The following is a 26,520-nucleotide window of genomic DNA, read 5'->3' as shown; positions in this document are numbered from 1 at the left end:
TAAAGCAAACAACACACCCACACAAGAAACCAACCAGTAAATCTTTTTTTGATATTTTCCCAATTCCAGTTATTACCTCTTAGAGAAGGCAGATTCCACAAAATTCCAGCACATAACATCAAAAATAACCAAAGCTCGAGAGAGCTGCCACTGTGAGTCATCATGACGCAGTCTGGGTAGACCTGGCAAAGGCTGCCTTTTTTCTTTTTTGATGAAAAAGAATATGTTTCTCACAGAAATGAAGGATTGTTGAACAATTTGAAAACAAATGTTATTCACTATATTAACAGAATAAATGAGCAAAATTACATGTGCATTTCACAATTGATTAAAAGCATTTGATATAATATTCATTCATGATACAAATTATTAGAAAGCTGCAAATAGAAATGGGCTTCCTTAAGCTGACACCTCCTAAAACCCAACAACAAACATCACACGCAATAGCAAAATATTGAAAGCTTTGACATTGAAACAACTCAAGGATGTCCACTCAACACATTGTAATATGGCTTCTAGCCAGTGTAATAGGGCAAGAAAGAATAAATGAGAATCCATCACGTCTAGGAAGGAAGAAAAAAAAAAGGTCACTATTTGTAAGCAGCATGATTTTGTATGTGGAAGGTGCTGGATAAAATGTCAATATGCAAAATCAGTTACATTTTTTATACTATCGAAATTCAATTAGGAAATGAATTTTTAAGAGAAATAATTTACAATAGTATCAAAAGCACCAAATACCTAAATCTACCATAGTTGTGTAAGAACTCTACAGAGAAATCATTATTAATAGTATTAATAGTATTGTGGCGGATTGAATAGTGTCCTCCCAAAATTCATATCCGCTCAGAACCTCAGAAGGTGACCTCATTTGGAAATATAGAGGTTTTGCAGATGTAATTAGTTAAGATGAGGTCACACTGCATTAGGATGAGCCCAAAATCCAATGACTGATGCCCTCATAAGAAAAGAAGAGTACACACAGGGATACACACACACACACACACACACACGGAAGAAGGCCATGTGAAGATGTAGGCAGAGATGGAAACGATGCAGCTACAAACCAAGGAACACCAAGGTTTGCCGGCAACCACCAGAGCTGGAAGAAGAGAGGAAGGATCCTCCTCTAGAGCCTTCAGAGGGAGGATGGCCCTGCTGACACCTTGATTTTGGACTTCCGGCCTCCAGAACTGTGAGAGAGTACATTTCTGTTGTTTAAAACCATCAGTTCGTGGTAATTTGTTACAGCAGCCCTAAGAAACTAATACAAAAAATTAGTAGAAATCAGAGCTTCCAAACCCCAAATCACTGTTCAAATCCCTGCTGAAAATTTGCATCTCTAAGAAGTTCCCAGGAAGTTATACATACAAATCACCTGGTGATCTTGTAGATGCTGATTCCATATATCTGGGGTGGAAATGCAAATTCTCAGCAGGGGTTCAAACCAGCAGAACCGGTTCAAAATCCTGATAGAAATTAAAGGAAACCTAGATTGGAAGACTCAGTATTGCAAAAATATCATATTCTCCACAAATCGGCTAAACCTGATCATCTATATATTGTGTCTATAAGGGGGGATTTGGAATAATGAATGACATGTAATGTACAAAGAGACCCCAGATACCTTTTCTCTTTTTAAAAAGTATGAACTATAAGGGGAAATTTTCAAAAGCATTCTTCTGGGAGACTAAGGGTTGGAGGCCAGAAACACAGGGCCAGCAGGTCCTAGGAGGTGGTCTACTGCAAGACTTGGGGGCTCACCCCCTGCCTGGAAGGATACAGGATTTCTGCCCCTAAAAAAAGTTAAAGGGAAGTTGAACTACTTTGGAACTCAGTACTGTATTCATTTTCTCTGGAGCCCTGGTGGCGCGGTGGTTAAGCGCTGGGCTGCTAACTGAAAGGTGGGCAGTTCAAACCCACCACTGCTCTGCGGCATAAAGATGTGGCAGTCTGTTTCCATAAAGATTACAGCCTTGATAACCCTATAGGGCAGTTCTCCTCTGTCCAGCAGGGTCATTATGAGTTGGAATCGACTCAACAGCAACAGGTGGTTTTATTTTTGCTTTATTCATTTCCTTCCTGATCCTTCGAAGGCCAAACCAGTTACCAGTTGTTGTCACCTAAAAAAAATTTGTCACCAGTTGCCATTAATTCCAACTCCTGGCGACTCCATGTGTGTCAAAGTAAAACTGTGCTCCATAGGGTTTTCAGTGGTTGATTTTTCAGAAGTAGATCACCAGGCCTTTCTTTCGAGGTGCCCCTGGGTGGACTTGAACCTCTAACCTTCTGATTAGCAGCTGAGGGTGTTAACTGTTCGCACCACCCAGGGATTCCTCGAATGCCTGTTAAATAGATCTTTATATCTGGTAGGGAGAGTTTACCAAGGTTGACTGGTTTTTAACGCAAATATTTCTTTAAGTATTTATGGCATAGCTCCCAATCCATTGAAGTTTGCTTCTCCTCCTTGCCAAAGTTTCATCAGGCCCTTTCCAAAACCAATTTAATTCCATTTTCCCAGTAGTGTAGGTCACACACAAAACGGAGCTTTTGGCTGTTGTAATATGAATGCAAATGTACCATCCTGGCCCAGGAGGAAACCCCCCCAGTTCTGAAGTTTCCCTGAGCCCAAGCCTTGGCAAGGAGCCCATTACAGTGGAATGCAGCTCAGCCTGCTGGCCTTGAGAAGAACCTTCCTTGAGCACCAGTATGAACAGTCCACCAACTCACTATAATTCCCAAAATACAACACCTGAAAAATCCTATCAGCTTCCTCTCCTTGTCCCCACCCCAAATGCACCCCACAGCAGCTGGATGGACTATGCTTCCTTGAGGAAAAGGGTCTAGGTTAGCTCTGGAGTAACTATGGGATATGAGGTGGAGACTCTTCCAGTCTGTCCCCACTACCACACCCCTATCAGCCTCCCCTTTGGTGAATGACCTTTCCCAGAATTCCTATGTTTTTTTAGAATTCCATCTTGATTTATCTACAGTGTTTTGGGATGTATATCTTTGAACAGTTTTTTGAGTGGTTGCTGTAGGCATTACTACGTATATATATATAAAACAAAAACAGAAACAAAACCCATTGCCGTAGAGTCAATTCCAACTCATAGCGACCCTGTAGGACAGAGTAGAACTGCCCCATAGAGTTTCCAAGGAGCACCTGGTAGATTTCAACTGCTAACCTTTTGGTTGGCAAAAGTAACTCTTAACCACTACACCACCAGGGTTTCCATATATATATATATATATATATATATATATATATATATATATATATATATATATATATAAAAACTTAACAGTCTACTGGTATAGACATTTTACCAGTTTGAGCAAAGTATAAGCACTTTACCTCCCTTTGCCCTCCTCCATTTATAATTGTAAATATTTTCTCTACATATCTTAAGAACCACATTAGACAGTATGATAAATTTTGCTTCAATCATCAAACATAATTTAGAAAAGTTAAGAGGAGGAAAGCCTACTGTCTTTACCCATAATTTTACTCTGTCTTTCTTTGTCCTTCCTGATGGTCCAAGATTTCTGCTTTTATCATTTTCTTTGTTTAGGGAAGTTCCTTTAGTCATTCTTATAGGGTAGGTCTACTGGTAGCAAATCTCTTAAGTTTTTTCTTCATCTGAGATTGTCTTGATTTCCCCTTAATTCCTGAAGGATATTTTCACTGGCTATATATAAAAAAAAAAAATTATTATTTTTTTTATATAGTTCTGCGTTGACAGATCCCTCCTTTCAGCACTTGAAGAATGTGCCATTTCCTTCTGGCTTCTGTGGTTTCTGATAAGAAGAAATTACTGTCATTCGAATGGTTCTTCCCCTATAGGTAATGCATCGTTTCTCTCTGCCTGCCTTCAAGATTTTTTGCTTTGTCTTAATTTGTAGAAGTTCGACTATGATGTGTGTTGGCATAGATTTCTTTAGGTTTATCCTGTTTGGGGGTTTGTTCAGCTTCTTAAATCTGTAGGTTTATATCTTGTCAAATTTGGGAGCTCTTCAGCCATTATTTGTTCTAGTATTATTTTAGCCCCACCTTCTTTCTCCTTTCCTTCTGGGGCTCCCAGGATTCAGATACAAATATTTTGTTATAGTCCCACATGTCTCTGAAAAAAATTTGTTTTTAAGTCTGTTTTCTCTCTGTTGTTCAGACTGAGTAATTGGTATTGTTCTATCCTCAAGTTCTTTGATTCTTTCCTCTGTCCTCTGTATTCTGCTGTTGAGTCTATGCATTGAGTTTTTTATTACAGTTATTAGTTCTAAAATTTCCATTTGATCCTTTTTTATATCTTCTATTTCTGTGCTGAGACTTTTTATATTTTTGTTTCAAACATGTTTGTACTTGTTCATTGAAGTGTTTTTTATGACGGCGGTGGTAAAATCCTTGTCAGATAATTCTGACAACTTTGTCTTCTTGGTGTTGCCATCTGTGGATTATCTTTTCTCACTCAAGTTTAGATCTTCCTGGTTTTTGGTGTAATGAGTGTTTTTTTATTGAAACCAGGAAATTTTGGATATTATGTTATAAGATTCCAGGTATTATTTAAATTTTGTGTTTTAGCAGGCCTCTTCTGATACCAATTGGCAGAGGAAGTGGGGGCACTGCCTCGTTACTGCCAGGTAGGGGGCAAGTTGAAGTCCCTGTGTGACGCAAATGGTTAATTCGCTTGGCTACTAACTGAAAGGTAGGCAGTTTGAATCTACCGAGAGGCACCTCTGAAAAAAGGTCTGGTGATCTACTTGCAAAAACTCAGTCATTTAAAACCCTGTGGAGCACAGTTCTACTCTGACACACATGGGGTCACCATGAGTTGGAATCAACTCAAAGGCAATTGGTTTGAGGGGGAACATCCAGGTTCTCCACTCAACCTCCCTTGAAATTGGTGGGAGGTGTTTGTCTTAGGCTAGGTTCTCTAGAGAAGCAAAACCAGTAAAGTGTATAAATATAGAAAGATTTATATCAAGGAAATTGCTCACGCAGTTGTAGAGACTGGAATGTCCCAAGTCAATGGGTCAGGATAGAGGCTTTTCCCAGTTCACGTAGCCACAGAGGCTGCCAAACTCAAGATTGGCAGGTCAGACGGAAGGACTCTTGCTCACAGGCTGTGAAGATTGGCAAATCCCAAGATCAGCAGGCAAGACGGCAGGTAAGCTGCTAGCACAAGTCCCGAGATCTGAAGGTCATACAAACAGGAGCCAGCTGCAGCATGGAGTGTGAACAAAAGCCTATTGAGACTTGCCAGAAATTCCACTTATATCTGATGCAGGCCACACTTCCAAGGAAAATTCCTTTCAACTGATTGGCTACTCACAGCAGATCCCATCATAGAGGCGATCACATTATATCAAATCTCATCATGGAAGTAATCACATCATCATACAACTGCCAAACTACGTCATAACTGCCAAACCACGTCATAACTGCCAAACCACTGAGAATCATGGCCCAGCCAAGTTGACACACAACCTTAATGATCATAACAAGAAAGAAAGGACCAAAATAGATGTCACTGCTTCCACATTTTAGGTATCTGTTAAATCAGCACCCCACTCTTCCAGTACCAAATTCTGTCTTAGTTATCCAGGGCTGCTATAACAGAAATACCACAAGTGAATGGCTTTAACAAAGAGAAATTTATTTTCGCACAGTCTAGGAGGCTAGAAGTCCCAATTCAGGGTGCCATCGCCAGGGGAAGGCTTTCTGTCTCTGTTGACTCTGGGGGAAGGTCCCCGTCGTCAATCTTCCACTGGTCTAGGAGCTTCTCAGCACAGGAACCACGGGTCCAAAGGATGCACTCTGCTCCTGGTGCTACTTTTTTGGTGGCAGGAGGTTCCTCCGTCTCTCTGCTCAATTCTCTCTTTTATATCTCAAAAGAGATTGACTCAAAATATAACCTAATCTTGTAGATTGAGTCCTGCTTCATTAACATAACTGCCCCTAATCCTGCCTCATTAACATCATAGAGGTAGGATTTACAACACATAGGAAAATCACATCAGATGACAAAATGGTGGACAATCACACAATACTGGAAATCATGGACTAGCCAAATTGACACACATTTTAGGGGGACACAATTCAATCCATAACAGAGATCATTGTTACTGCTAGGTGGAGTGGGAGTTTAGGCTCCATGCTAGGCCTGTACTGATACCACCCTGGCTGGGAGGGTTAGAGGTGCCCTGTTACTGCTCCCTACGTGGTAGCCACTGATGCCATGGGTCGGGGGTGGCCTCATTACCGTTCAGCAGTGGTAAACATCCAAACTCTCCATTAGGTCTCCTCTGGCCCCACCCCAAAGAGGAGGGAGAGGAATGCATTGTTACACCAGGTGGAGATGGAAATCCAGGCATCCCATGTCCTTTCCACTAACACCAAGGGGTGAAGGGCTTTTTACTACCAAGCAGGGATGAAAGTCCTGCCTCTCTGCTTAGCCTTATCTGATGCCACCCATGTGGAAGAAGCATTGGGGGCACCTCATTATAGTCTAGCAACTGTGGAAGTCTAGGCTCCCCACTCGGCCTTTGCTGGCAGGGTGGGGCCACAGTTTATTCTGGGGTGTGTGGCTGGAGTAGAGTAGTTATTGTCCAAAAGTTTTCTGTCTTGTTAGGCTGTGCCTTTCCTGTGCTTTGGCTACAGTGAACAGGCTTGGGAGGGAGAGCTTTTTTTTGTCTGTGCCTCTTGATGTTTCTAAGTAGCTGGTTTCTCCAGTACCCAGTCTGGGATATATGAGACAAAAAGAAACCCCAGGGAACTCATGTTGTTCCTTGGGTCCCATGATACCTAGTTGGTTGTCTTCTTCTCTCCACCCTTCAGAGTCTTCTTATATTTATTTTATATATAAAGTCCAGGGTTTTTAGCTGTATTTAGAGAAAGGAATAGGGAAAAATACATTTACTCCATCTTCCCAGAAGTGAAAGTCCCAAAGGCTGCCTTTTGATATTTAGTCACAGCCAAGAAATCATTGCTCCACTGCTCTATATTTGGGATTGGTGGGCTTTTTCTATTGTAAGAGAGTCAAAGTTTGAATGGGGAACAGTCTTAGAGAGTAAATTATTGGATTAACAAAAAAAGAAAACATGTTTAAAAGGTAAGCCTCTTCCAAAATTTTTGTCTCCCCGCTGCCAAAATTATGCAATACAACACAGATCTACTATTTTGTGGGGGTGAGGAATCCAAGTCTGAGGGTTTCTTTGCATGTATTTATTGAGGTATAATTGACATACAATAACTATACATATTAAAGAGTACAATTTGATATGTTTTGACACATATATGTATATATACATGCATATACTGTGTGTGTGTGTGTGTGTGTGTGTGTGTGTGAATATTTGACATGGTTAGGTTATAAAGACCAGGTTGTTATACGAAAATAGGTGTTATGTGAAAATAGAGGATGACCACATCAGACAAGAGTGTACCTGCTGTCTGAGGAACACCAAGGAGGCCAATATGATGGGACAGAGTGAGAGAAGGGGAGAGTATTAAGTAATTACTCAGAGCCCTACCAGGGAGCCAAATTGTATAGTGGATTAAAAATACATCAGGGCCCACTCCTCGGAATATATCCTAGAGAAATAAGAGCCTTCACACGAACAGATATATGCACACCCATTTTTATTGCAGCTCTGTTTACAATAGCAAAAAGCTGGAAGCAACCAAGGTGTCCATCAATGGATGAATGGTTAAATAAATTGTGGTATATTCACACAATGGAATACTACACATCGATAAAGAACAGTGAGGAGTCTGTGAAACATTTCATAACATGGAGGAACCTGGAAGGCATTATGGTGAGTGAAATTAGTCAGAGGCAAAATGACAAATATTGTTTAAGACCACTATTATAAGATCTTGAGAAATAGTATAAACTGAGAAGAACACATACTTTTGTGGTTACGAGGAGGGGAGGGAGGGAGGGTGGGAGAGGGTTATTTACCGATTAGTTAGTAGATAAGAACTGCTTTAGGTGAAGGGAAGGACAATACTCAATACATGCAAGGTCAGCTCAACTGGACTGGAGCAAAAGCAAAGAAGCTTCTGGGATAAAATGAATGCTTCAAAGGTCAGCGGAGCAAGGGCGGGGGTTTGGGGACTATGGCTAAAGGGGACTTCTAAGTCAATTGGCAAAATAATTCTATTATGAAAACATTCTGCTTCCCACTTTGAAGTGTGGTGTCTGGGGTCTTAAATGCTAACAAGCGGCCATCTAAGATGCATCAATGGGTCTCAACCCACCTGGATCAAAGAAGAATGAAGAACACCAAGGTCACACAATAACTATGAGCCCAAGAGACGGAAAGGGCCACATGAACCAGAGACTTACATCATCCTGAGACCAGAAGAACTAGATGGTGCCCGGCCACAACCGATGACTGCCCTGACAGGGAGCACAACCGAGAACCCCTGAGGGAGCAGGAGATCAGTGGGATAAAAAAAAAAAATTTTTTTTTTGATGCAGACCCCAAATTCTCATAAAAAGACCAGACTCAATGGTCTGACTGAGACTAGAGGAATCCCGGCGGTTATGGTCCCCAAACCTTCTGTTGGCCCAGGACAGGAACCATTCCCAAAGACAACTCATCAGACATGGAAGGGACTGGACAATGGGTTGGAGAGAGATGCTGATAAAGAGTGAGCTACTTGTATCAGGTGGACACTTGAGACTGTGTTGGCATCTCCTGTCTGGAGGGGAAATAGGGTAGAGAGGGTTAGAAACTGGCAAAATTGTCACAAAAGGAGAGACTGGAAGGGCTGACTCATTAGGAGGAGATTAGGTGGGAGTATGGAGTAAGGTGTATATAAGCTTATATGTGCCAGACTGACTTGATTTCTAAACGATCACTTAAAGCTCAATAAAAATTAATAAAAATAACTCATTTCAAAATAAAATAAAACTCATTGGCAAATGGTGTGTTATCTATATTTTTACAATTAAAAAACTCAATTGTATTTTTTATGTTAGCAAATAATTGGAAAATAAAACTTAAAAAACAATTCCATTTGCAATAGCATTAAAAACATATAAAATACTTAGGAATAGATTTAACATGTACCAGACCTCTACACTAAAAAACATTGTTGAGAGAAATTAAAGAGAAACTAAATAAATAGAAAGATAGACCAGGTTCATGAATTGGAAGACTCAATATTGTTAATATGTCAATTCTTCCTGAACTTATCTGTAGATTCAATGTAATCCCTATCCAAATCCCAGCAGTCATTTTGATAGATATCGAAAAGCTAGTTCTAAAGTTTATATAGAAATGTGAAGGACTTAGAATATCCAAAGAATTTAAAAAAAGAACAAAGTTTGAGAACTTATACTACCTGACACTTCAAGGCTTATTGTAAAGCTACAATAATCAGGAGAGTATGGCATATGAATTGACAAATAGACTAGACAGGCAGAAATAGACCTACATAGTCATTTGTTTTTTGACAGAGGCACCAAACCAATCCAATGGGAAAAGGGAAGCTTATGCAACAAATACTGCTGTGATAACTGGATACCCAAAATGGGAAAATAGGAATCTCTACCTCTATCTCACATCATACACACACAAAACTTAATCTGAGATGGACCATTTAACTAAATAAAAAAGGTAAAACCATAAAACTTTTAGACAAAAACTTAGAATATCTTCATGACTTGGGCATAGACAAAGTTTACTTAGCAGGTCACAGAAAGTAATAACCATAAAAGACAAAATTGGCAAATTAGACTTTATCGAAATTAAAAATGCCTGCTCATTAAAAAACACCATTAAGAACCTTAAAAAGCAGGTCATAAACTGGGAGGAAATATTCACAAAACATATATATGACAAAGGACTGGTGTCCAGGAAATATAAAGAGCGTCTGTAACTCAGTAATAAAAAGACAATCCAATTAAAAATGAGGAAAAGACTTGAACAGATACTTTTCAAAAGAAAATATGCAGTGCTCGCTTCAGCAGTACATACAGTAAAATTGGAATGATACAGAGAAGATTAGCGTGGCCTCTGCGCAAGGCTGATGCAAAAATTTGTGAAGTGTTCCATATTTTTTAAAATAAACTCTTCTGGATGTCGTGGGAAAAAATGAAAAAGAAAACAAGCAACTGGCCAATAAGCACATGAAAAAGTGATCAAGATCATTAGTCATCAGAGAAATACAAATGAAAACCACAATGAGATATCACCTATTAGAATGGATTAATTAAAATGACTTACAAACCCTAAATACTGGTAAGGATGTAAACAACCGGACACTCAAACTCTGCTAGTGAGAACGTAAAATCCTACAACCACTTTGGAAAAAGATCTGGCTGTTGCTTATGAAACTAAACATTTACCCTATAACCCAGCAATTCCATTCCTAGGTTTCTTCCCAGAGAAATGTCTACACAAAGACTTGCACTTGAATCTTCATAGCAGCTTTATTCATGACAGCCAAGGTGTTCAAGATCTGGTATATTCAGACAGTAGAATACTACTTAGAAAGAATGAAATACTTATACATGCAACATTAATTGTTACCCGATTGGGGTCCGTGCCCTGGAGTAGTCAAGCCAATGAAACGTACTGCAAGTCAGAAAGACTGAGAAAGTTCATTAGGAGGTGACAACAACTGGGGGGCCCCGACAGCAACGCAGGCTGTCCTTGTTGGAGTCCCTCAAAAGCAATTTTTATGTCAGAGCTTATATATCATTTAGGCAAGGATTACCTCATGTTTTTAAGCACGTACCCCACAGATGGTCATATACATCACAAAACAACCACAAAAAAAAAAAAACCAAGAAACTCTTAAACTAAAGATATGCATGTCGGACATCTGGACTCCAATTTCTCTGTTTATAACATGCTGAAAAAACTTACATAAGAATGTCCTGGCTAGTGGAACTGGCCTGCCAAGTCCACTCTGACTGAGGTAAGGAACAAGAAGGAAAGTTGCAGATCAAAAGCGCTAGGCAGCCTTCCTAGCTGCCATCTTGCAGGCTGAAGGCCGTTTCTCAAAAGAACAAAGAGGAGACAGACCAAGGCCACAGGAGCCGAGCGGACTTCGCATCTCTTTGGAAAGAGACCAAGGCAGCTGGCTCAATTTTAAAAAGGCTTATAGATTACTTAGTGTATCATTATGGTGTTAGTTATGTCAAGCTCTCAATTACCCATTTTGAAAAGAAGAAAACATGTTGCAAGGTATTAGGGTCACGTTATTGGATCTCAAAAACATAATCCTGGGTGAAAAAAACCCTACACAAAATAGTACATACTGTACGATTTCATTCATATGAAATTCTAGAACGGGCAAAACTACAGTGGAAAAAACCAGAACAGTGGTTGCCTCTGGCAGATAGGGATGAGTAATAACTGGGAAAAAACACGAGGAGGCTTTCGTGGGTGATGGAAACGTTCTGTATCTTGATGAAGGTTTGGATCACACAGCATTTGTCCAAACTCCGTGAATATACTCTTAAAATTTATGCATCTCGTTACGGGTAAATTTTATATCAAAGAAAAAACTGTAAGCAAATATTCAACTATAGTTAATGGTTTGCCTGCTGAAGTATTTAGGGTGATGTGTATTGATGTCTACAATTTACTTTTAAAATGCATTAAAAATAAGACGGATTAATGTATAGATAAATAGATATACAATAAAGCAAGTATAGTAAAATGTTCATTGTAAAATCTAGACGAGGTAGATGAATGTTCACCATAAAATTCTTTCAACTTTGCTGTATGTTTGAAAGTTTTCATAATAAAATGTTGAGGAAAAACATTAAAACAACACAGAAGAACACGCAGCAAAAAGTAAGTCCTCCTTTTCCACCCACCCCAGCGTTTTCCCTTTCCAAAAGTAAGCGCTGTTAACAGTTTCGTAGGTATTATTCCGAATCCTTTTCTTTAAATTTTCATATACGCACTTGTTGAAATACATAGTGATCTTTTTAAAACATAAATGTGGTTGTACTGTTCATATACTGAGTAACTTGCTTTATTCACTTGACAATTTGTCTTGAAGATTGTTCCATGTCAACACATGTACATCAGTTTCTTTCTTTTCAACTGCTACATACTGTCCCATAGAGTGTGCCATAGTTTATCAGTTCTGATGGGTAAATGCCTGATACCTCACACTCGTGTTAAAACTGGACAGTATCAACCTTTTTTCATTTTTGTCCATCTGATGGTGAAAAACATTTACATTTCCCTGAGAGTTGGTGAGATTGAGAGTCTCTTAATATTTTATTGGCCATATATTCTCATATTCTTTGCTCTCTTCTCTCTTGGATTTGTTTTTTTTTTAATTGATTCTTCATATATTCTGAATGCAATCCTTTGTCAGTTACCATATTGAAAATATGAAAATATTATTTCCTAGTTTGTGGCTTATGATTTCTCTTTCTTTGGAGTGTCCTTTGATTAACATAAGTTTTAAATTTTAATGTATTCAAATAATATCACCCTTTCCTATAGTTTGTACTTTTGATCTTATTTAACAACTCTTTCCATATCCCAAGATCATGAAGATATTGTCTTAATTATCTCCAAAAACATTTAAATTTCACTGTTCAGATTTTAGTTCTTGAACCTTCTGGAATTGATTCTTGTGTACAGTGTGCAACAAAAATATCAAATACATTGACATGAAATTAATAAAAATATGCAGGACCTTTATGGAGAAAATTATGAACATTTATTAAAAGACATTCAAGAATGTCTAAAAATGAAGGACTATGCCATATTCATTGATAATAATAATAGAAATAATAATCTCTAACACTTATATAGCACTTAAAAACCCAAACCAAACCCATTGACGTCGAGTCGATTCCAACTCATAGCGACCCTGTAGAACAGAGTAGAACAGCCCTATAGGGTTTCCAAGGAGTAGCTGGTGGATTCGAACTGCCAACCTTTTGGTTAGCAGCTGAACTCTTAATCACTGTGCCAGGATATAGGGCTCCTACTATATGCCAACCTTATAAAACGAGTTGGGCACTATCCCCTTTTTTTCTATTCCCTGAAATAATTTGTATAAGGTTGAAATTATCTGTTCCTTAAAGGTACAGTAGACTTTAAAACAGCCTGGGCATAATGTTTATTTCATGGGAAGATTGAACTACAGATTTAAATCTTATTGGTTGGGTACAGGTAAGTTGCTATAACAAAGAGATCACCCCCCCCAAAAAATGGGTCAAACATGATTAAAGAAAAAAAAATTTCTCTCTCTCACATAACAGGTCAGGGCAAATAGGCAAGTTCTGCTACATGAAATCAACCAGGACCAAGGATAGTGTGTGTGGGTCTGCAGTCCTTAACATGTGCCTAATATCTCTCTTCTCTCTCTCTCTCTCCCTGCCCCAAGAGAGTTGTAATTTGATTAGTCCTTTTTTTTTTTTTTTTTACATAGAGCCATTTTTATTTAGCCCTATCAATTGTATTTTAGCATGCTGTGTAATTAATTTCTTCCTCAACTTTATCCTCCACCTTTTCTATTGAGTTTTTGATTAATTTCTGCTTTGATATTTCTAATCTCCAAGTGTTGTTTTCTTTTGTTTTTATTGCTGATTGCTGCTTTTTGGTAGCATGCTGTTCTTATTTCATGGATGCAATGTCTTATGTCCTAGAATATAAGTGATGGGTTTGGGGTTTTTTGTTTTATTTTGTTTTTTACGTTTTCCTTTCCCTTCATATTATCTGTTTCCTCCCAGTTTTGTTTTGTTTTAATGTTTGGTGTCTATTGTTCATGTTTGAAGCTCCCCATAGGTTTAGAAGTTTGTTTTAAATTTTTCAAATATGTGGATTTTTAATTTATGTGTATGTTATCTATTTCTAACTTGGTTTTGTTATGGTCAGAGATTGTAGTCTGTGTTCTATCTTTCCTTTGAAATTTGTTGAGACTTGCTTCATTACTTAGTCCAAGGTCTGTGTTTGTAAATATTCTATGTGTTCTTGAAAAGAATGTGGGTTCTTTTGTTAAAAGGTACAGTGTTTGTAGTATTTCTGTTATAGCAGCACTAAATAAGTAAGACAGAATTTGGTACTGGGAGTGGCGTGCTCCTCTAACAGATACCTAAAATGTGGAAGCAGTTTTGGTAATGGGTAGAGGCTGCAAGAGTTTTAAAGTGTCTGATACTAAAAGCCTAGATTGCCTTGAAGAGACTGTTGGTAGAATTATGGGCATTAAATGTGCTTCTGATGAGGCTTTAAAAGAAAATGATGAACATGAGACTGGACAATGGGAGAAGGTGATACTTTTTATGCAGTGGCAAAGAACTTGTCTAAATTATATTAAGATGTTTCCTGGAAGGTAGAACTTGTAAGTGATGAACTTGGATATATGGCTGATGAGATTTCTAAGCAAGACCTTATAGGGGCTGTGTGGTTTCTCCTTGCCACTTATAGTAAAATGCGAGAGGAAACAGATGGACTTAAAAATGAACTGTGCAAAATGAAAACAAAACTTAAAGATTTGGAAAATTCTGTTGTACAAACTAAGGACACATGTCCTAGAATGTTAACAAAGGATGTGGCTACACAACCTTTTGTTAAAGAGATTAAGCCTGTGACTGACGGATCTAACCAACTACCATAGCAGAAAACCCATCAGCTTAGACTGAAGGGAACAGAGAAAGAAGAAAAGGCAAGAATGTTGTCTGCCTCTTGGAATTCTACAGATAGGAAACAGGCCAAAGGATCTACATCTGTTGTCCTCCAAGAAAAGAAAAGGACCATCCTTGGAGCAGCATAGGCATCAGCAGAACTGTTGGAAGGAGCACAGGAAGTAGGGCCTTCTTCATTTCAAAAGGTGGGGGCATGGTCTCCTGGATATCAAAGGGTGGGGCCACAGCCTCCTAGGTTTCAGAATCGGATCTTTGCCAACTTGGATCCAGAGTATGAGGCTGCCATTAAGGTGTGCCAGGAGGATAGAGCTGTCTCCCAAAGCTGAGGGGACACGGCTGACGTGCTCAAGGGGCATAAGAAAGGGGCCTGCCAGGGACGAGGGAGTGAGGTTCTACTCAGATAGACTAGGAGAATGGAGCCACCCAAAGAATCCCATGACCAAGAGGCCTCCACCTAGAATCCAGAGGGCTTGGCAACACACAGAGTTTGGAGAGCAAGGCCATTGCCTAGATGGTCTCAGAGAAGAGAGGATTATTTTTCAAGCCTTGAGAGCTAATGTAATTTATCCTGCTGGGTTTTGGACTTGCTTGGTGCCTATTATCCCTTCTTTCCCTCCATTTCTCCCATTTGTAATGGAAATGTTCCACCACTGTACTTTGGATGGAAACAGATAATTTGTAGTCTAGGTTTCACAGGTTCATAGATAAAGAGGAATTTTGCCCCAGGATGGAATATGCCTGAAGTCTCACCCATATTTGACTTAGATGATTCAGAAGATGAGATTTTGGACTTAGAGTTGATTTAAGGCTTTTGGGATGATGTGATGGGGTGAACGTGTTTTACATGAGGCAAGGACATGAATTTTCAGGGGGTCAAAGGGTGGAATGTTATGGATTGAATTTTGTCTCCCCAAAATCCTAACCTTTGCCTGTGTTTATAATCTCATTAATGAAGGGGTTGTGTTTGTTATGTTAATGAAGCAGGATTAGGTCATATCAATGAGGATTAAAAACTTATTATGTTAATAAGGCAGGATTAGGGTATATCTTGAGTCAATCTCTTTTGAGATATAAAAGAGATTAAATAAGCAAACCAAAGAAGCAGGGATGGGGGAAGAGAGATGTCAAGCCACATGAAGATCGCTCCAGAGCAGAAGCTCAAAGAGACAAGGACCTTCCTCTGAGCTGACAGAGAAAGAAAGCCTTGCCCTAGAGCCAGCACCCTGAATTCAGACTTCTAGCCTCCTGAACTGTGAGAAAATAAATTTGTTTGTTAAAGCCACCCATTCGTATTTCTGTTGCAGCAGCACTAAATGACTAAGACAATGTTCTATATATTTTCATCATAACGAGTTGGTCAATTAACATTATTTAAATAATCTACAATTTACTGACATTTTTGTCTACTTAATCTGTTAACTATTGAGTGACACATGATCATGGATTGTCAATGTTTCCTTCTATCAGTCTTTTGCTTTATGTATTTAGAAAATATGAAGAGCCTCAGAATTTTAAATCATTAAATCTTAAATTTAAACATTCTAACAATATAAAGTGACTCTTTTTCTAATATGGCTTTCTCCCTTAAAATCAATTCTGTCTAATATTATTGTAACTGCACCAACTTTCTTAGGGTAAACATATATTTTTCTATTATTTTGCTTTTAACCTTCTAAATACTTATGGCAGGTGTGTCTCTCTAAAACAAACTAAGACTGAATTTTTTTGTTTGTGTTCTTAGTCTTACAATCTTTGTCTTTTGTCTGCAGAGTTTAGTCTAGTTATATCAATTATGGTGAATAATATATTTGGATTCATTTGTGCCATCTTATTTTGTGTTTTCTATTTTTCCTGCTTTTTTTGGTGTTCCTTTTTTGGTTTTCCTTTCATACCTTATTTCAGATTGATTGAATTTTTCCCCACTTCGTCTTTGACAATCATGCATTATGTTTCAGCCCTTTGAGTGTTTACTCTAGAAATTTTACCATGCCTATTTAACAAAGTCTAAAATAAATTATTTAGTACCTGCCGAAAAGTATGAGAACCTTGAACATATTTAGACTCCTCAAGCCCCTTCCAAATTCTTCTCATTGTTGTCCAAGATACTTTCCCTATTTTGATTTTTTTACTCCACAAACCAGATATTATTGTATTTGTACATATTGCTCACTATTCTTTATTTTTTTTTTGAAGTCAGATTTACTGAAGTACAATTTAGCTACAGTAAAATTCACACTTTTTAGTGTATAATTCTATCAGTTTTGACGAACACATAGCTGTGTAACTACCTCCCCAATCAAGATATAGAATAGCTGATTAACACCAAAAAATTTTCTTGTGCCCCTTTGTAGACGGCCCTTATTCTTTAGCCCAGGCAACCACTGATTTATAGTCTGTCTTTATAGTCTCGCCTTTTTCAGACTGTTGTCTAAAATGATGTCATACAATATGTAATTTGAGTTTTGCTTCTTTCACTTAACCATAATGCCTCTAAGATTCATCCTCATTGCTGTGTGTACCAATAGCTTGCTCCTTTTTATTGCTGAGAAAAATTTCATTATTATGGATGTATCACTGTTTATTCATCCACCCATTGGAGAACATTTGGGGTATTTCAAGATTTGGGCAATTTTGAAGAAAACCACTATAAACATTGACATACAGGTTTTGTGTGAACATACATTTCCATGTCTCAGATATGCATTTTGCAAATATTTTTACCAGTTTGTGGCTTGCATTTTTTCCTTAACAGTGTCTGTCCAAGAGCAGAAGTTCTTAATTGTGATACAACATAATTTATCAATTTTTTTCTTTATGAGTTGCCTTTTTGGTGTGAAATCTAAGAAATCTTTGCTGGCTATCGGCTAGAGGCCTCATTCAGTTCCTTGCTTGTAGGCCTCTCCATAAGTCAGCACATAACATGGTATCTAGCATCCCTCAGAGCAAGCAAGCCAGAGAGTGAGGCAGCACTCAAAATGGAAGCCACATTCTTTTTCTTTACACCCTAATCTAGGATATGGCATCTCATCACTTTTGCCATGTTCTATTGTGTTAGAAGTATGTCACTAGGTCTAGCCCACACCTAAGGGGAGGGGATTATACATACAAGGGTATGAATACCAGAAAGCAGGAATCATTGGGGACATCATAGAGGTCGCCTACCACAGACATCTTAAAAATGAGTCTTCTAATCCATGAACATAGTATAATTCTATTTTATTTAAGGCTTCTTTGATTTTTTTTCCATTGGTGTTTTGTAGTTTTCACATATTTTGTAAGAATTATACCTAAAGATTTCATGTTTCTTGTCCTATTGTAAATGGGATTGGCTTCAAATTTCAATTTTCAATTGTTTATTGCTAGTATATAGATAAGGAGCCCTGGTGGAGCAGTGATTAAAGCATTTGGCTGCTAACCAAAAGGTTTGAACCCACCAGTTGCTCCATGGGAGAAATATGTGGCAGTCTGCTTCTGTAAAGATTACAGCCTTGGAGGCAAGGTCATGGAAACTTTATAGATATATCCAAACTTCCTGAGGGACCAAATTTTTGGGCTGAAGGCTGGGGACTCTGGTCTGAGGGAACATCTAGCTCAATTGGCATAACATAGTTTATAAAGAAAATGTTCTACATCCTACTTTGGTGAGTAGCATCTGGGGTTTTCAAAGCTTATGAGTGGCCATCTAGAATACGCCACTGTTCCTGCCCTTTCTGGAGCAAGGGAGAATGAAGAAAATCAAAGACACAAGGGAAAGATTAGTCCAAAGGACTAATGGACCACAACTATCACAGCCTCCAAGAGACTGAGTCCAGCACAGCTAAATGGTGCCTGGCTGCTACCACCAACTTCTGTGATAGAGATCACAATAGAGGGTCCCGGACAGAGCTGGAGAAAAATGTAGACCAAAATTCTAACTCACAAAAAAAGACCAGACTTACTGGTCTGACAGAGACTGGAGAAACCTTGAGAATATGGCCTCCGGACACCCTTTTAACTCAGTACTGAAGTCACTCCTGAGGTTCACCCTTCAGCCAAAGATTAAACAAACCCATAAAACAAACAGTAGTAAACGTAGCTCAACCACATATCTGAAATTAAATGTGCACACCAGCCCAGGGGCAAGGACAAGAAGGCAAGAGGGGACAGGAAAGCTGAACTAATGGAAAGGGGGAACCCAAGGTCGAGAAGGGAAGAGCGTTGACACGTTGTGGGATTGGCAACCAATGTCACAAAACAATATGTGTATTGTTTAATGAGAAACTACTTTGTTCTGTAAATCTTCATCTAAAGCACACACAGATACACACACAAAGATTACAGCCTTGAAAACCCTATGAGGCAGTTCTACTCTGTTCTATAGGGTCACTATGAGTCGGGATCAACTCCATGGCAGTGGATTTCTTTTTGTTTGTTTGTTTTTTAGTATATAGATATGCAACTGATTTTTGTATATTGAGCTTGTGTCCTAAAACATTGCTGAACCCACTTAATGATTCTAGTAGCTTTTTTGTAGATCTTTTGGAATTTTCTACATAGACATCATGCTGTCAGTGAATAGAGACAGTTTTATTCCTTTCCAATATGCATGCTTTTTTTTTTTGCTCTATTGCACTGGCTAGAAATTCCAGTATGATTTTCAGTATTGCTCACTATTCCTTCTTATATCCAAAATATTCCTTCTAGAGTCATTTTTCTCCTTCTGGAATATGTTTTTTTAAAAGTTCTTTTAATGAGGGTCTGTTAATGTCTGAAAATATCTTTATTTCATCCTCGTTCCTAAAAGATTATTTGCTAGGTATAAAATTCTAGGTTGACAGTTATTTCTCTTGTCGCTTCAACAATATTACCTCATTGTCTTCTGGACAAATTGTCTTCTAGACACCATTATTGGAAAATTTCTACTTGTTTTTGAGATTCTGCAGTTTTACTATGATGTGTCTAGGTATGGATTTATTTTCAATTATCCTACTTGAAATTTCCTGGGTTTCTGCATCAGAGGATTAGTATCTTTCATGATTTCCAAAAGCTTTTTTTTAACTTTGTCTTTTCCCCTATTCTGTTTATTCTCTCCTTCTGAAACTCCAGTTGGAATATATATTGGACCTACCACTCAGTGTTCCATCTCTCTTAACTTCTCATTCATATTTTCTATCATTCTGTTTGTCCTATATTCTTGGCAATTTACTTAGATTTACCTTCCAATTTCCTAATTCTCTCTTTAGCTCTACCTGCTGCTTAACACATCCATTGACTTTCTAATTTAAATTATTGTATTTTTTCATTGTTTAAAGTTCTATTTGATTCATTTTCAAGTCTTTCATGGTCAGTTTTGATAGTCTTTGTTCCCTTATTCAATCAACTTTAGTATTTATTTATTTGTACATAGTAAACATCATTATTTTATAGACTGTATTTGATAATTCCACTACCTTTAGTCTTTTTTGTGTCTAATTCTGCAGTTTGATGTTTCTCCTGACTTTCACTAATGATGACTTCTTTCTTCATGGGTTTAGAGATTTTCTTTATTCTGAATTTATAACTTTATGGCAATTCTTTAAAGTTTGTAAAGTGTATTCCTCCAGAGAATATTTTTGTTTTCTTCCGGCAGTTTCCTGTGGCCACTACCAAGGATCACTTTGACCTCTATTTGTGGCCACAGAGGATCGGATTTACATCTGGCTCAAACCCACATAAGAGCTTGTTTGTGCTTGGCTATTCTCAGGGGGTTTACTTTCACTAGATCCATCTGCAGTGTGGGCTTTTTCCAGTTCACCTTTGTATCCAGTTCACCTGTGGCTGCCGTAACAAATTACCACAAACTTGGTGGCTTAAAACAACAGACATGTATTATCTCACAGTCCTGAGACCAGAAGCCCAAAATCAAGGTATCCACAGGGCTACACTCCCTCTGAAAGCTCTAGGGAAGAGTCCTACCTTGCTTCTTCCAGCGCTGGTGGCTCCAGGAATCCCTCGTTTTATAGCTGCATCACTCCAGTCTCTGCCTCTGTCTTCACATGGCCTTCTTTTCTGTGTCTGTGTCTGTGTTTTATCTTGTAAGAACACTTGTCATTGGATTTTGGGCCAATGACAGGTAATCCAGGATGAGCTCATCCAGAGATCCTTAGTTATATCTACAAAAACCCTTTTTCCAAATAAGATCACATTCACAGGTTCCAGGTGGACATATTTGGGGGGGGGGGCGCCATTCAACCCACTAAAACCTTCTTGAGAGTGTTGCCTTTTGACTCTCCTGCATTTATGAAGGGGTCTCCAATTTGACTCCTCACTCTGCTTGGGCTCTCCAGGCTTTGTCTCCTGTCTTCTACAGGAATGGCTCATTAAAACTCTGCCTCTAGGCCATCAGCAATCAACAGATACCTCCAGAGTAGGTCTACAGTTCCTGTTTAATCCTGTGAATTCATACTTTCCTATCATTTCTGGCCTCCCAGAAATTCCCTTATTTTCCCACTGCTCCCTTATGTATTAAAAATATTTAAATGTTTTTCAACATTTAATATGTTCTGAACTAAAAGGGGTTTCTCTTAACATCTAGTCCAGCATATCGTTAGATACACAAGTCCTACTGTCGAGATATTAGTGTAAGCTTTCCTAGAAATTTTTTCTATGCAGATAATCTGTATAATAAAACAGGATGCCATAATGCATACCATTTTATAACCTGTTGTTTTATAATGTATCAATCCATTTTGAACATCTTTTCATGTGAATTAACGTATCAGTAGTGTTGTGGGTAGAGTTTCCCAAGAAATAGACTCTGAGACAGAGATTTATGCGTAGAAAGTTTATTAAGGAGTGCTCCCAGGATCAACATCTACGGGGGAAGGGAATGAAGTAGGATTAAGGCAGGAGGAGAAGTTAGGCAATGGTGTAGTGGCAACAAAGTCTCTAGCTTTGGAACTGGGAGAGCCTGCAAAGTTATTACAAATTGAAGAAAGAAGGCTGGGCCCTTATACTCCCCTGTTGTTTGTTGTGGGCTGCCCCAGATGGGGGGTGTGACCTTAGACAAGGCACTGATTTAAACTGAGTGCAATTCCCAGAGATAGCTGACAGATAGAGGCTGTCAGCCTGTAGCACTCCCAATAGCTGGGGGTCCTGAAGGGGCATCTGGGAAGCACATCACAGAGTCTACCACAGATAGGTACACTTTTGACTAAATAGGAGAAAACCCAACCAACCCTTCCTTAATAGAAAAAAAAAAAAGCCCTGTTGCAATTGAGTCAATTCCAACTCCTGGCAGAACTACTCCATAAGGTTTTCTTGGCTATAAACTTTACGGAAACAGATTGCCAGGCCTTTCTTCTACAGCACTGCCGGATGGGTTTGAACCATCAACCTTTACGTTAGTAGTCAAGTGTATAAGAGTTAATTATTCTCACTTAAAAAAAGGTTTGAAGTAGGTGATTGCTGGCATCAATACCATCTGTCCGTTTTATCAGGAAAGCAAAAACTTCCTCTAGAATTCCCCTTGCATCTCCTTAGTCAGAACTGGATCACATGACCACCCCTAGCTGCAAGGGAAGCTGGGGAAGTGGGAACAGAATTATCATGGGTTTGTGCCCAGAACACTGATGCCCTGGAAAATACCTGGATTCTGTTAGCTTGGAGGAAGAGGCGAAAGGATATTAGACATGCAACTAACAGGGTCTGTCTCTACAAAATTATTTTGAATAATTGCATATGGCTATAACTTAATGAAACAGTCCCCATATTGCAGGACATTTTGGTTGTTTGAAACTTTTTGCCATTATCCACTATGCCAGAATAAACATTCTTGTAATTATTTTTTTTCATATCCTCAAATTGTTTCCTCAGGATGAAATGCTAAATATGTAATTGCTGGGCAGAGGGAATGATTTTGATGCAGATTACCAAGATGTACCTTAGAAAAGTTCTACAAATTTATGTTTTCCCTGAGTAGTGACTGAAGAGGCCTATTTCCCCTTGATCCCTGCTGACACTGCATATTAACATTCTTGTTAATTTTCACCTGTTTTCTAGTCTTTAAAAATTACCTTGTTTTAATTTGGATGTTGTTTTGATCTCTACTGGCCTTATTTGCTTATGTTTGCACTGTGGCCCAAAAATGTGCTTGAGACTGTTTTTGTTTTTTGGAAAGTACTGAAATATATTTAGTGTTTCCCTATGGTGCAGTGAGAGTTAATTCCTACAAGCCTGAAGGCCTGAGTTGTTTCGCTGTTCCAGGAATGAAACATACTGATTAACAGTGTTGCCTTTTCGCTTGGATTCAAGGAGTTTCAGGACAGTTTGCCCCAGTTTGTTAAAACTGTTCATTGGTAACAATGAGATTGATGATTTGCAGGCGGTCTTGGTGTTACACTCCCCCCCCACACCTCCACCCCCATCTCCACACCAGGAGGGCTAAGCTGTTGAGTTTGGTTGCCTTTCAAGATTCAGGCTAGATGTTAAAAAATACATATTCACAATTAGTATTCACAGTAGCAGCAGAGCCGCTATGTAAAAGTGGTTTATGACATGAATAATTATTTTTATGACCTATGAATTGCATTCTGTGTATCTCTATAATTTCCAAAATATTTTTAAAATATCACTCAGAAAGGTAAAAGTAGAAATCATTTTGCTAGTCCAATGAGGAACAATGACATATGAATTTAGAAACATATGCCATAGCAATCTTACTGGGAAACATGGCAGTGCTATTTTGAAAACATTTACTGAATATGTACTTCATGAATAATAGATCCCTATTTCCAGCTTATATTTTCTTAGCGAAAAAAGGGTTAATAGCTATTATTACAGCCAAAATAGAGCCACAGTGCTACAAAGCCAACAAACTTATTTGAATATTTTATTATCTCTAAAAATATGAATATATATTACTGTGAATTGCTGGGAGGATTTTTAAATTGAATTTTATGTAGCTCTTATATAATCATTGTTGCACTTTATAATGTTTGCATACAATACAATGTCACATGTAAGTACTAAACATTACCTCTGAAAAATACTCTGTAAATTCATGTATACTTCAGGTCAGGTTAAATATATAGAAAAATGATTTAAAATAGTAAAAAGTTATACTTTATATGTATAACATAGTTACTAAATTAATAAGAGTTACCAATGAAATATACACTACTAACATAAACTAACTCAGTACTAAAGGATGATCTGAAAATATATGGCCACTACAAGAATATAGTTAAATATCTCTATCAAAAAGTAAAGATTTTACAAGATTAACACCAAAGAGGATATTCAAATGGACAATAAGCACGTGAAAAGATAATCAACATCATTAGCCATTAAACAAACAAAAACCCAAACCCGTTGCCACAGAGTTGATTAAGACTTATAGCAACCCTATAGGACAGAGTAGAACTGCCCCATAGTGTTTCTAAGGCTGTAATCTTTACGGCCGCTATAAGTCAGAATGGTCTTGACAGCAATGGATTTGGTTTTGGTTTTAATCTTTACGGAAGCATAATGCCACATCTTTCTCCCATGGAGCGGCTGGTGGATTTGAACCACTGAGCTTTCAGTTACCAGCCCAACGTTCAACAAAGCAAACATAAAAACCAAAAACTATTAGTGGTTTCTTTTTTTTTTTTTTTTTTTAGTGGTTTAGTGGTGGGATGGGAGGGGAGAGGGGGATTTTATGTTATGTGCCTTTATGTTAATATTGCTGGAATAATTTGGAAAAGTATAGTGAGAATAGTTGCACAACTTGATGAACGGAATCAATGTCACTGAATTATGCATGTAGAAATTACTCAATTGGTATGTGTTTTGTTGCATATATTTTCACCATAATAACAAATAAATCCAATATTATGAACAACTGTATGGCAAAAGGAGCCCTGGTGGAGTAGTGGTTAAGAGCTCACCTGCTAACCAAAAGGTTGGCAGTTCAAATCCACCAGCTGCTCCTTGGAAACCCTATGAGGCAATTCTACTCTGTCATATAGGGTTGCTATGAGTCGGAATTGACTCGACAGCAATGCGTTCAGACACAGCAAAAAACTGGATAATCTAGGTGAAATGGACAAATTCTTAGATGCATGCAACCTACCCAAACTGACTCAAAAGGAAATAGAAACTCTCAAGAGACCCATAGCAAGTGAAGAGATCAAATCAGTGATCAAAAACCTCCCAATAAAAAAAAGCCCTGGGCCAGGTGGTTTCATGGAGAAATTCTACCAAACATTTAGAGAAGAATTAACACCAATGCTGTTTAAACTCTTAAAAACATAGAGAGGGAAGAAATACTCCCTAATTCATTCTATCCAGCAAACATAGCCCTGATACCTAAAACAAAGACACCAGAAGAGAAGAAAACTACAGGCCAATATCCCTTATGAATATAGATGCAAAAATCCTCAACAAAATACTAATGAACAGAATTTAGCAAACTACCTGTTGGCATATTTAAAGAGTCATACACCATGATGAAGTGGTATGTATTCCAGGAATGCAGAGATGGTTCAACATTAGAAAACAAATCAACGTAATACACCACATCGGTAGAACAAAGGAAAAGAACCACATGATCATTTCTATGGATGCAGAAAAGGAATTTGATAAAATCCAACATACTTTCTTGATGAAAACCCTAAAGGAGACTGAAATAGAAAGGAAATTCCTCAGGATGATTCAGTTCATATATGAAAAGCCAACAGCCACCATTACACTTAATGGAGAAAGACTGAGAGCTTTCCCCTTAAAACTGGGGCCGAGACAAGGGTGCCTGCTCTCACCACCTCTATTCAGTATTTTATTAGAAGCCCTAGCAGAGCAATAAGACAAGAAAAAGAAATAAAAGGCATCCAGATCGGAAAAGAAGAAGTAAAATTATCTCTATTTGCAGGTGATATGATCCTATGTATAGAAAACCCCAAAGAGGCCACAAGAAATCTTCTAGAGCTAATAGAGGAATTTAACAAAGTTGCAGGGTACAAGGTCAACAAACAAAAATCAGTTGAGTCTCTATACACCTGCAATGAGAAATCTGAAAGAGAAACAATTCCATTTACAATAGCATCTAAGAGAATAAAATACTTAGGAATAAATATAACCAGGGATGTGAAAAACTTATACAATGAAAATTATAAACCAGTAGTACTGAAAGTGATTAAAGAAGACTTAAATAAATTGAAAGATGTTCCATGTTCCTGGACTGGAAAACTTAATATTGTTAAGATGTCACTATTACCCAAAGTGATCTATAGATTCAACACAATCGGATCAAAATTCCAACAGCCTTTTTTACAGAAATAGAAAAACCAATCCTCAACTTTATATGGAATGGCAAGAGGCCCGAAATAGCTAAAGCAATGTTGAAAGAGAAGAACAAAGTAGGAAGACTCACACTTCCTGATTTTAAAACATATTATATAGCTACAGTAATCAATAGGCTGGTAATTATGTAACAATAGACACATAGACCAATGAACAGACTTGAGAGTACAGAAATAAACCCACACATCTATGGTCAACTGATTTTTGACACGGGTGCTAAATCCATTCGATAGGGAAAGAAGAGTCTCTTCAGTAAATACCAAACCAAAAAACCAAACCCACTGCCGTTGAGTCGATTCCGACTCATAGCGACGCTATAGGACACAGTAGAACTGCCCCATAGGGCTTCCAAAGAGCATCTGGTGGATCTGGTGCCAACCTTTTGCTTAGCAGCTGTAGCACTTAACCACCATGCCACCAGGGTTTCCCTTCAATAAATGGTGCTGGGAAAATTGGATTTCCACATGCAGAAAAATGAAACAGGATCCATGCCTCACACCATACACAAATTCAAAATGGATTAAGGACCAAAATGTGCAAACTAAAACCATAAAATTCTAAGGAAAAAAAGCAAGGGCAACACTGTCAG

At 38.2% G+C, this 26,520-nt stretch overlaps 1 protein-coding gene and 1 non-coding gene across 2 annotated transcripts in view; one reads left to right on the top strand and one right to left on the bottom strand.

Annotated features, from left to right (window-relative positions):
- LOC126068795 (small ubiquitin-related modifier 2-A-like) overlaps positions 1-26,520 on the bottom strand; it is a 72,787-nt gene that overhangs the window by 23,343 nt on the left and 22,924 nt on the right. The gene's annotated exons all lie outside the window — the stretch shown is intronic.
- On the top strand, positions 9,965-10,071 carry LOC126069801 (U6 spliceosomal RNA). The gene has a single exon (XR_007516069.1). It is a non-coding gene; the product is annotated as a U6 spliceosomal RNA (small nuclear RNA).

Source organism: Elephas maximus, chromosome X, assembly GCF_024166365.1.
Source record: "Elephas maximus indicus isolate mEleMax1 chromosome X, mEleMax1 primary haplotype, whole genome shotgun sequence".
NCBI lineage: Eukaryota > Metazoa > Chordata > Mammalia > Proboscidea > Elephantidae > Elephas > Elephas maximus.
This window is presented reverse-complemented; position numbering and strand designations above follow the sequence as displayed.